Here is a 13,141-nt window from a genome sequence, read left to right as displayed (position 1 = left end):
ACAATTGCACAGTCAAAGGCATGCATGGAGCGATACAAAATAGATGAGTGGGCTGCTTGATAGATAACAGAGCCAGTTCTACCAAGTCAACAATGACAGCAGGAAATCTCTGTAAACAAGTCAGATTACCAGGGTCATGAGGGAGTGACAACAAATGTGAGCAGTGTCACCTGTTCTCACTTTTACTCTTGCCATTACTAGGGCTTATTTAAAGATGAAACACTAGTGTGGAATCCAAGGATCCAACATTATTATAGACTGGGTGATAGCGTGAGTATTAAGAAAGCGTAGAATCACTTGTCAGATTAGTGTTGATGTTGAGACCAGAGATAATCCTCAAAGACACTGGAAAAATGTAAAACATTTAGCACCCGACTCTTTTTAAGAGAATAAGAAGATTCTCTTTAAACAAGCCACTGATCGGCTTCACTGCTTGTACCCAGGCAAGTGGGATAAACTCAAATTAACCAGGAAGTGAAGAAGATGAGGCTTGTGTTGTGACTTCAGAGCGAAGCTATGGGTGTGTTACAACATGGGAACCCAGAAAGCAGCCATGCCTTGGTGCCTCGCCCTTTGAACATGTTCAAATGGGTGAGGTCAAGCGGGTGTAAGTGAATTAGTAGGCCACTGCTTTTGCTTACATGTGTGCAGACCTTCCCAACAAACCAGGAAGTAAAATCAGCTCTTGGAAGTAGGCTTCCTTAATGAGGAAAAAAATAACCCGGAAAGATTTTAAGTATCTGCCCAACCCAACAATGACTTTAATTTGTTTTTGTGCTTGTGGGGGGTTATTAGAGGCAGAGTCAGTATAATTATTGACAGTTACCAGGGTTTCGGCTTCATACAAAAAACAAAAGAAAAATAGTGCCAAAGATCCGACAAATTTTTTTTTAATGAAACCAGTTGATTTATTTTTGGTTATAGATCATTTTATTAATTTAATAATTAACATAATTTAATATAAATTTTAATCATTTAATTTAATAAACAGCCAAAATAGGTGTAATCACTTCAAAAGACCAACTTTGAGCCGATAAAAAACTCTGATAACAACTGGGTAATCTGAGTGTTCCTCATTAAATCCTTAAGAGTGGTAAAGGTCAATCATTTGAAAATAAGTAATCATACAAATCAATTTTATTTCTCTCAGAATGACATATATATATGTAAATATAGCTAATTATTAAATTAAATTCCAGGCCTTTTTTTGAGAACCAACTATGACATCACTGTTGAGGATGTATCCATTTCAGATTCTTTTTACATTTGCACATAGATACACCTTACCAGAGCTACCTTAATTTTCATGGCACACATTCATCCAGGTGCTTACGACTGGCCTCCTATCAGCTCAAAGCAATCAGGTTGTTCTCCTCTATGGTACTTTGAACCAGAGAATGGTTACTCACACTCACCTTCCTTTTTTACGACAGTGCTGAGATTATTGTAAACAATGGAGAATATGCTATGCTAAACAAACTATGTAATGACATCATTTCCCATCATTCCCGCACACACACACACACAGATAGATAGATAGATAGATAGATAGATAGATAGATAGATAGATAGATAGATAGATAGATAGATAGATAGATAGATAGATAGATAGATAGATAGATAGATAGATAGATAGATAGATAGATTCATTTTCTTATTGCCACATATCAAATAACCATTTAAATTTAATAACTACTTTCAATCTATCTATCTTATTGCACTTATCCAGTTCAGGGTTGCAGTGGGATATGCTACTTAGCCAAGCTGCAAAAAGGGCAAGAGCCAGGGTACAAGTTGGACAGTGTGCCATTATGTCACTGTACTAAAATAGAGATACAGACAACGATTTTTACTCACATTCACACCTTTTGGCAGTTTAGAATCACCAATTGAACTAACATCACTACCAGGTTTTTGGACTGTCGGAAGAAGCCAGAGTACCCAAAGAGAACCCATGAGGAGAAGACGGTCACTAGATGGTGGATACAAACTCAGAACCTTCTTCTATGAGGCAACAGTGCTTACCACCATGCTGTGTGGCATTAGTGTGGCACATTGGTGGATGTTTATTTTAAACATTGCACGTATATTCAAGTAATCTCTATGTGCCAATAAAAAGCTTTAAATGCCTGATTTCTGACAGTTTTTCTACCCTTAAAACTGTATCATGTCAACAAGAAGGGATCTTTTTAAAATATTCATCTCAGATGCAAGAGATGAGAGATATATCTTAATTTTTAAATGACTCAAGCAGGTAGCAGACCCACCCACCTGCTTTTAGACTTTCTGTTTGCTTTTAGACTTCTTCTACAAGTTCTTCTACAAAAAACTTGTAGAAGAAGGGAAAACAGCTTCTTTTCTGGCAACGCAGGAACCAAAGAGCTACACTGAGGCCAAGTATGAGATAAATAATGATTACTTTGAACTCTGAATCATGCAAAGTTACTCTTTGACTATTTTATGACTTGATCTATTTAAACTACATACACCTGAAGACTTTTTTAACCAAGCCCAAACACCAGGAACATTTGGTTTAAAATTCTCTTGGTGGGGGTTATACACTGCACAAAGCACAAAACAGCCTGAAATCATGGTAAAAGAAGGTCAGCGAGCTGGGTGGTGGAAATGAGGGGCCTAGTATAAGATAAGGGTTAGTTGAAATCATGCAAAGCTACTTTAGTAGAATTAACATATAAAGAATAATAGGGCTCCTTAAATAATACAATCCTAAATACTATTATCTAATGAGCACAACATTTAATGCTAGTATGAGAGCTTTCGGAGTGGTGATATAAGCGTACTTGCATAAGTCACAAGCATTTCTTCTTTACCTCCTAAACTTTAGCTTCTTTTGAACAGTATCATTTTACACGTCTATGTTGGTCTTCGTCGTTTTAAAGCTAGCAGAAACGTGAGAAGCTCTAGCTTTTGGCCCCACAGGCTCTAAGTGAAGATGTCATGGCTACCAAGCAACATGTTAATAAACCCACCCAGCAGCCATTTAACAACTTCTTTCAATGTAAAACAACCCCGATACGTACAAAGCCACGCCGGGCTCCATTCATAGTACAGCTGATAACGGGTTTACATAAAGGAGTCCTCTTACCTTCAGCACTTGAAGCTCAGCGTGAAGAAGATGAAAAGGAATGTTCTGAACACATAATAATCCTCCTGTTGGTGAACTCGCAGTATTTGGATGTTCAAAAAAGGAGTGAAAAGTTGCGCAGCGATCAGGTTTTCAAACCAAAAGTGTTCTCTTCAAGGAACAAGACTGACTTTCTCAGAGTTGTTAGTGTTTCCCAGGACAACTCAATGGGGAGGAGTCAGCACGAGGACTATTAAAAGCTCAGTGGTTTGTTTTTCATGGAGTAGACTTTCAGACAAGAGGAAGTCAGTGTAAACTCGTGAGGGGGGGGCTTGAGTAACTTTAGTGATTTCCCAAAAATTACTTCGAGAGGGAACTAATATTGTGAAACGGTCACTGTCCGGGTTTGTGAAAAAGTATCGTGGTCGGTCCCCAGAGTCGAAATGAAAAAGCGGAGGAAGCTGGAAAGATCAGATTAACATCCCGTCTGTGCTTTTCACAATAAAGGAACACGAACCCTGCACGCTACTAGGACCAAGGCGTCATGGACCGCATACCACCGAACTAATAACTAGATCACTGAATGAAAACACATTCAAAGTTACTTCGGAAAACGTGAAAATAAAAACTACGTGAAAGTCTGTGTCATAAATGAGAAAGGAATATATGAGAAGGACTTTTCATTTTTATTTTGAGAATAAAGTTGAAATTGTGATAGCTATGAAAATAAAACATATGGGTGGAGCTGAAATATTGCTTTGAGAATAAAGTCAAAATCTCGGAATAAATGTGAAAAGTTACATCCAGAAGAAACAGTAGTTTTTTTTTCTTTCAAAATTAAAGCTGAAATCACAAGACTAAAACTCAAATATTAAGATAATCAAGGAAATGTTACCGGTGTTAAGTCAAATTAGGGGCAGCTAGTGCACAGCTCCCCAGAAAAATGCCTTGTGCTTAAAAATCATTTAATCATTTGGATAGATCCAAAAAAAAAAGTACTTTAAACTATCAAGACATTTACATTACTGTATAGTAACAGAACAGGAATAGTAATGCGTTTAGTAACAGTAATGCATGCAAATGATTTGAAGGATGACTGCATCCAGTGGTTTCCAGTGTGTTTGACACCGCCTGCTCTGGGAGACATCGTCTTAAATACAAACACACAAACGATAATGGTTTGGCATCACTTTGCCATGTATCTGAATGAATTTTTAAACTTAGAAACTGAAATTTGTTTGTATGGCCCAATGCAATAGTCTGTATTGCATTTTTCTAATGGAATGGTTGGGAGTACTACAACATTTATTGGTCCTATGATGGGTCAGATTATTTGGGAATGATGTCACTTACATGGCAATTATTGGAACTTGCAACATAATTGTATATTTATTTTTATTTTTCAGTACAACTGTCATGCATTTCCCAACACTCAACACTGACAGCAGATCATAATCAGAATTTAAAAAAAAAAAAAAAAGTGCTTGAAACTGCACATACACAACATACACACACAAAGCACTTTGCTCTGTGTAACACCAGGGAAACACTTATTCAAAGTCTCTATTTTCGATTTTCATTCAGTAAAAAGAAATAAAATAACTTTATAGTTCACAAATTGTCATTAGTAGAAACTAGAAGAAAGGGGGTAACTTTGATTTTGTTTTATACAGTAAAATTCATCAGCATATTGAAAATTTAACTACCCAAAACATAATCACACAAATCCAGATGATTTAACTATAAATGTAATCTTGTAGTTACTAATTTATTTGTAGTCAAATACGCTGAAACCATAGCAAACCCCATCTTCCACCATATAAACTTTTATTTTGAAGGGAGCGCCTCAAGCCACTAACCTTAACCACTAACTGCTGCTCAGCTGACAGACAGTGATCCTACACTGCTTTCTGTAATAAGGCTAAAGAAGAAATTAAGTGAAGGTTGCTGCACATTTTGCTTAATTTAAGTTGTAGCTTCTCTGAACTACAGTGACCTTTATATGCTGGGCGGACTCTACTTTTCTATTATTACTTTGCTGAAGTCACAGAACTGCTCTGCACAGGGCTGCTATAAATCACGTCTTGTAGCAACATTAGTTGTAAGTAACGCTACACAGAGATTAAAATGCATTACACAAAGACACTGAATTCATTTGATCCATGCTGGTTGCATGCCATACAGTACGGTAAAGGTCACTGATTCCAAACACATTAAGCTTCCTTTCTTGCTTTCCCCTTTTTCAGTTTGGTAATGTATCAAAAAGTGATCTATGATTTAGACTATCTATGATCTATGATTTGGACTCAGTGATGAGAGGTGAAAAGTACAATCTCCTGACATTACATTGTGAATCACAGGCGCTTTCATTTTTCAGCAGTGCAAACATTAGGTAGATGCTTATAATGTAGAACAGCGAGTTTCAGTGTTGTCTCATCATGACTGCAAATCCCTTCCAGGCAGAGGGGCGAAAAAAAACTCCTGTGGTTTCAGCTGCCCTCTGCAGGCACAGGAGGTTTTCTGCAAGGATCTCTGTTCCCAACACATTATATACAATATACTGGTAAAGGAATGCTGTTTGAAACTTTTATAACACCCCCCTCCAAAATGCTGGAAACGCAAACATAAGTAGTTTCCAAACCCATGAAATACATTAGTCTCTTTCTGTGTTAAATGTCAACAGAAAGAAAGAAAAAAAAAGAGCACAAAAAACAAGACCTTGTGTGCTCGGTTTACTCAGTCTTGTAAAGAATGCAGTGTTTAGAATAACCTTAACTTTCTTATACATACTGATACAAAGCAGGGCAGCACTGAAAAGGAGCTTTCATTCCCTCTGGCTTAAGCCGGCCAGATTTATAAATAAATAAATGTATGTTGTTTGTGACTTCTATTATTTGCCTTCGGGCATCAACAAAATGAATTAGAGCTTGCAAATACCATCACATATCCTCATTCAAAAAAAGGATAATGCATGCTTATGTGTTTAAAATCAAGCCAGAGTTATTTCTGGATCTTTAGAATGACATGAACTGAGCTAATGAAAAAAAATTACTGTTTTTCAGCTGAGCCTTGCTGGCATGTGAGGCCACACTTCCGGATGGAATCACTTTTAATAATGTCACAGTGTCCCTGGGGCAGGAAAAAAGAAATCTTGATAAGAGAAAATCTTTTAAAAAGAAAATCTACTGTGTAACTTCATGAACCAACTAAGAGTCTAGATAGATGACTGGCTGCCTGTATGGACAGACTGACCCGTCAGAATGAAAAAAATATTTCTGACTATCAGTTCCCAGCTCAGAATTTGAGTTTGAGGCTGTTTCTCTCCATCCACAGATTATCTGCTGTTATGGATCACAGCTGTGACAAAAGCATTACTGATAAATCAGACCACTCTGCTGCCTTGTGCAAGTAAATGTCTCTTGCCAGAAAGAGAAAATCACAATAAATACCCCATAATCTCCAATGGTGTGTCTTTGGCTGCAGCAGAACCGGATGGATAGATGGGTGTAAAATAAATAAAACATTTTTAGACTAAATTTCTGCACAATTCTGGGAATCGTGGGTTATTGTGCTTCCATTTTTGTCGTTTCACAAAAATGAAAATACTGATCACGCTGAAAAAGATGAAAGCTTTAATGTCATAAACATGCATATAAAAACACTAGAAACTAGAAAATGTTTAAATATTTAATGCTGAACCTGAAATAAAAGCTATCAAGATTTTACCTGAAACTCATACAAAGACATAAAACTTACTACCATCTTTAAAGCTCACCTTTCTGCACAGACGCTGGTATCTGGCACCTCATCAAACACATGCGTACGGTGTCATCAACACAACAGGCGTACTCTTTCCATCACTGTACGTGAAATTGAACCGCATAAAAGTTGTTTTGGAGGCCCAGCAGGGATCCAGGCCTCCCAGCCATCACAAGCATCTGGGCTCGGAGCTACGCCTCTCTCCTGCACCTGTAACCAGCCGAGGGTTAGATAAATGGCAGGTGGTATTGAAAAGGGTCCCCATTCACAGCCATACCGAGCTGCACTTAGACACATTATTGCAGCCTGGAGGAGGAGTGGAGGGATGTGGGGAGAATGATGAAGCAGGCGCGGTCTACAGAGTGCCAGAACATGAGTGAGACGGGGTAACAAGCATGACACAAAGAAGTACATAGCTGCCTTTGTGTGGTGATAAAAGAAGGTTTTGTAAGTTGGAGGATTTGGATGGAAGAGATAGAGCTGGAAAAAAAAGCCCCATCCTGAGTAAACACTTGGACAGAGAGACAAAAACGCACTAGTTGCAAGAGGAGGGAGGAGGTGGCAAAGAGAGGAGTGAGAGGCATATCATTTGGCTGAAGTGCCTTCAGAATAAACTGCCTCACAGCTCAGTGGAAGGACCCTCTCACTCAGCACCAGTGTCCACAAGTCTTTTAACTCTGACCTTTGTTGTTTACATACAGTTAAAGCTACACTGGGAAATGTTTGCAGTCCAAACAGCCACAGTGGGGGAGATGTTTGAAAGTGTTTTTAATACTCAAGGTCAATTTAGCAGCTCTTTTGTTTGTGGTTTTTAAATTTATAAACACATAACGCTCCAGGGATCTTGCTTGAGGTTCAATTTTTAGTTTTAACCTTGTTTAACAAAGCAGTCATAGCTGCCAATTTACAAAAACTGACTCCACAGGACACTCGTGCATACAGCTCATCTAAGCCACTTGAGGCTACCTTAAAAAGTCATTCAGTCCACACAGACCCCAGTGTTAGAAAGCTCACCTTCAAGACCCAGCTGCACAGACCTAGATTTCAGATGATGACCCCCCCTGGAAACCCCAAATCTGTATAACCTCCAGCATCTGATAAATAAATAATGAATATATATAAACCACCGGTTCCCAAGGGTCCCCAACCAGTCTCTAGACCTTTGTGTCTGGGACTTTACAGTAGAAATAAAACATGCTTATACTACAAAACGGTATTCTCCATAGCTATACAATAGGGAATTTATTTGCTGAGGCATCTATTTAGTTAATAAAAGGTTTAAAGTAAGGAATGTGGCCACTCCAAGTGACTAGACTGCTAAGTCTTTTTCAAAAATGACCTGAGCTTATTTGAGGCACTGAATTGGACTGCCTGTGTTTGCAGTGTTGATGGCGATTTCAAACATATTAAATGCAACTGCCTGACAAATAGCATGGCAAGTTGTGTGGTTAATTATAATTAACTGCCTCGACAGCCAGCCAAAGAGGTCTGCGTTCCAGGTTGGACAAATGAAATTGTAATATTTTACTGTTACGTTACTTACAATTAATTAGAAGGTGTCTGAAGGTGCAGTGTGCTAAGAAAGCTTGCAAGCCACAACTAAAACCGCATCGCAGCCAGATATGGTTACCTTTAGGTAAAAAACTAAACAAAACAGGAAATTACAAGCCAACAGAGGCCATTTTTACACACCCTTAGTGTCATTATCACAACGCCATCTAGTGGCTTTGATAATTATTAGAAAGGTGAAAGTTAGTAAACTCATATTATTATTATTATTATTATTATTATTATTATTATTATTATTATTATTATTATAGCTTGTGGTAAAAGATTGATTATGAGGGTTATTTTTACTTAATAAAATAAGGCTCTGTTATATTTTGCAGCATCATGCAGATTTTTTTGTAAAAATTTGCTTAAAATCTGATTTAGATAACATGCTAGCTTGATTTAAAGCAGCGCTGCTGGATTTCTGTGCACAACACAAGTTAAACACAAAATGTATGTACTACCACTCTATATGGTGTCTAAGGTAAACACTCAAGCAAAATCTGCATTCAAAATGAGCATTTTTATCAAGTCTTCAGTCATTTAAGTCACTTCAGCCAGTACACATTAACCTACAGGAGCTGGTTACCCATGGAAAAATGAGATGATGCTCCTGGTACACGCTTTCATGCAGATGTTAATGCCATAGTTGTAGGCAACAGCAATGCACCATGCCTAGCAGCACTCAGCAACCCTGCTCTGTAACTTTGCATAGTCTGACACTTCTCAGCTGAGTTGCTGTAGTTCCCAAAATTTGGGAACCACATCCACATCAGATTACACCACCATACTAGATTTAAATGAACCCACAAGAATTATCCATTATTTTTCAAATGTTAGTAAAGAGAGGCTGCATGACTAGGTGTTTGATTTTATATACCAGCAAGTGTAAACACCTGAATTCAAAGATGAAGAGGTTATTATTTTGTTTGTTGTTTTTGATTATGGCTGATCCCTCAGAAATAACATATAGTCATTTAACCTTTAATATAACCATATTGATAAATGCAGTTTTAGATTAAATGTAAGGAAAGAATGAATCTCTATGTAAATACACAGCTTGTATGTTAAAAAATATCGCGCCAGATGCTCTGACTATTGTTCTTTGAAGTTTCATATCATTGTTACTTTGGGAAAGTAGACACATGTTCAGCATAAAAAGTTCTGACACCATAAAGATAAAAGCTTCCTCTGGGCTGTAGCTGTCTGTTTTCTCAGCAGCACTGTTCACTCAGCTGCCGCCCACCATTTGTTACAGCAGAGCTTTTCACATGCTCACCTTACAGGTACAACAATTCTCAGGATACTTCATACCAATTCTCTGTAACTGTCAACTTTAAATTGACTCTGGGTGTGAGATTCTTACCATCAGATCCTTATTTTCTTCATCTCGGTGTGCAAAAAAAAGCTCCAAACTTCAAAGTGTACCTTATTATCATGATACAGTGTGGTATAATTGCACAGATAACAGTGCACCAGTCATGCTGCTGTCATTCAGCTGAATGGACTGGCTGACATCCAAACTGCCACCCCACAGTCATTGTGTGTGATGAATATGTGGATGCTTGTATTTTAGTATCAACAAATGCCAGGAAAATACCAAAATTAACATTTACGAGTATTTCCTGTGAGCCTGACATGAGGCCTCGTGTAGCTTATTTCCACAGTGTTCTGTGAAAGGTCACAATAAAGATCTCGATGACATAAATCAATAATGTTTTTGTAATTAAAAGCATTTATCAATAATCTCAGTGCCCACAAGATGTCAGTATCTGTGGCGCTGCAGGTCAGTAAGTCCATTTGATCCTCATCACCTGGGATTTACTGTCTCTGTGCAGTCGAAACACACCACAGTACAAATCACTGTCACATAAACTCTGTGTGTGTTCCACCAATCAGAGCAGTTTTTGACCAGTTCAAATGACTCCAGCGACGCAAAACCATGACTGCACTTTGTTCACACCCGGAATTGAAGTCAACCAACTGCTTTGTTTCTTCACACTTCTGTGTGTCTTTGCATGCAGTCCTGGATCTGTGCCAGAGAGCAGGTCAGGTGACTTAAGCTAAGTTGGCGTGTCCAACCAGATGACTGGGATTTGGGGTGGTCGGACCCTGGCCGTCTCCCACCCGCCACCACATCCCACCTCCATTCACCAAAGCTCAGCAGATTAACTCCCTCAGATCTTTCCTCTTTAATTAGGAGCAAACAGGAGGCATGAAGGCACAGCGACTCCATACTAATAATTCATGATAAGCACAGCTGGGGAAATAAACAAAGAGGCCTCACTTAGATTTCACCAGAAAATTTGTATGTAAAACCATTATTTTTCTGCTTCTGAATATACTCCACAAAACAATGTTTACTCAGCTGGGAGAAAAAACTCATAAATTTCATCTATTACCATTTTTACAAGTCCGTTGGATCACATTTTTATATATAGTTTTTTATCTTTCAGCTATAGGCAAATATGAAGAACAGGGGAAATGAGCTACATATAAGACTCGGCTTTAACTTGGAGACCCACAATCATGTGGAGCGTCCTCTCTAAGCTATGTAGCACTGACTCCATTAAGGCCCAGTCAGCAGATGAGAAAAAACACCAAGCTATGTCTCAGTAATTGTACCAGCAGGGTTTTGTTTGCTGTATTCTTCTCCGTCTTGTTATCTTAAAGTTATTTTGCGCCCACATATATAGAAGATGAGGCACTCAACAAAAGGAAGCTGCAGTGCTGAAAAGAACTGACACTTGAACAGAAGATGCAGAAACCCTGAGGGTCTTATAAACAGTATTTTAAGCAAATCAGACTGTAAACAAACAGCTGTAACAATTGAGTTTGCATTAGACATGAAAAGGAGAGAAAGCAAGGAATTTCTCTAACCCAAGTCAATACCTAAGTCAATGCAAAACACATAGTAGAATGTAGTTCTTTGTATGACAATGACTCAAAAATAAACTTTAATTCCACAATAATGCAAGGTTGCAAGGATGTCAAAGGTCACAGAAATAAAAATTTATTTGGTCCTGCAGTCTATAAAGATTTCACAGGAGGTAAAAGCAGTAAATAGTGAGTTCATGCTAAAAGGGATGCAAGAGTGGGTTTATCACGCCTTCCCAGAATCCTCCCCTGGAAGCCATTCATTTCCTGGATATTTGCATGAGACGTCTCCTCAATTCATTGCAGGGATTGCCCCTCCTCCTGAGGCAGGCCTATGGCGGGCACCATCAGCTGCAATCTCACTGTGCTGCCAGAGGACACAGCTCTGCAAATGAAGGACGGAGACATTACAAAGTGTAAAACCCAAGCACAAATTTTCAGAGTCTACATCAAGTGTGCGCAGCTGTGACACAGTATCATTAACGCTGACAGGAGGCAGGGCCAGAATAACAGGCCGAGAGGGTGGATTATGTGGATGCGCATGTCTGTAGATGTCATGATGGCGTAATAAAGAACTGCAATGTGTGATTGGTGGATAGTGTCCCTACATGGATGGGTAAAGGCAGTCACAGGTGGGGCTTGGAGGAGGGGTTAAATGGAGACTGGTGAAGACAGAGAGTAAGGGGGCTAAATTTAGCCAATGGCTCTGCTGGGGTGGAGCTAATCCTCTTTGCACTCGAATTATCTGGCCTTCGGATTAGAGAGCTTTGCCTCTATGTAAGACATCTACTCTTTATAATGATGTCCCATAGCAGGCCGTACCAAGTCCTCTGATGGGGGTGTGAGAGTTGACAGACTGACCACAGATATGAATTTTGTGTGCGCGTGCACGTGTGTGTGTTTTGTCATGGCATTTCACACAAATGTGCGTTATATAGTAACAGCAAGTTAGTTCTCAGCTGCATTTGAATAAAGCACCAAATCCACACTTTTAAGCTTAAATTTCAAAACTTACATTTAACTACTGATTTTATCTATTGTTCTGATTTTATCTGTTTTGATTTTATATACTGTTTTGTTTGTTTGTTTGTTTGTTTGTTTGTTTGTTTGTTAATTAGTTAGTTAGTTTATTTGCTTGTTTTAATCAATTTTAAATCATGCTTTTTATTTGTTCTTGTTTCTAATGTCTCTGTAAAGCACTTTGAATCACCTTGTTGTTGAATTGTGCTATACAAATAAACTTGCCTTGCCTTGCCTTGCCTTGCCTAGTAACAGCTATCATATATTGCTGCATATGGTGCATTTAATATTGGATCAAAATTAAAATTAAAATCTTAACACAATATGTACACTAGTGAGCAAGGCACAAATGATCTCTGATATATACAATGCACAACTCAGACACCATATATTCCTTAATATATAATTCCATCTCGTTAATATTTAATAATGAAACTTAGATGTGTCTGTGGAAAGAGATTTTGAGCTGTAAATGCTGCATACATATCTAAACCAGCAGGTAGGTTTATGGTTTACATATCAGCTGTAGAGACTCCAGTTAAGGCATAGAAAAACTAATCTGATAGGTCACAACAAGATGACTAACGGAATAGAAAAGCAGTAAATAAGTATTTGTATTACACTGCTGGATTTTTTTTGTTTTGACAGACTTTTCCTGCAAATCTTATTTTCGTGTGAATAACCAGGCAATTTTACCTCTGAAAGCTTCTTGTAAACAAACTGCATTTATATACCACTTTTATCCAAACTACCTTAGATTGTGTCTTCAATCCACCCACTCAACACACACATTTTTGAAAGAGAGCCACCACCACTATCTTGATTTATCAGAACAGTCATTGCAGCTGA

At 38.3% G+C, this 13,141-nt stretch overlaps 1 protein-coding gene across 7 annotated transcripts in view; it reads right to left on the bottom strand.

The window, feature by feature from the left end:
* The window catches only part of akap13a (A-kinase anchoring protein 13a), a 122,445-nt gene extending 118,883 nt beyond the window's left edge, over window positions 1-3,562 (bottom strand). For all 7 annotated transcript variants that reach the window (XR_013908480.1, XM_026174648.2, XM_080300160.1 and 4 more), the window contains exon 1: window positions 3,107-3,562. The gene's annotated coding sequence lies outside the window, so the exon portion shown is untranslated. The remainder of the gene's footprint in view (window positions 1-3,106) is intronic.
* Window positions 3,563-13,141: the final 9,579 nt, after the last annotated feature.

This window comes from Astatotilapia calliptera, chromosome 1 (assembly GCF_964374335.1).
Source record: "Astatotilapia calliptera chromosome 1, fAstCal68.1, whole genome shotgun sequence".
Classification (NCBI taxonomy): Eukaryota; Metazoa; Chordata; class Actinopteri; order Cichliformes; family Cichlidae; genus Astatotilapia; species Astatotilapia calliptera.
The sequence above is the reverse complement of the archived record's forward strand: the minus strand, read 5'-3'. Positions and strand labels throughout refer to the sequence as shown.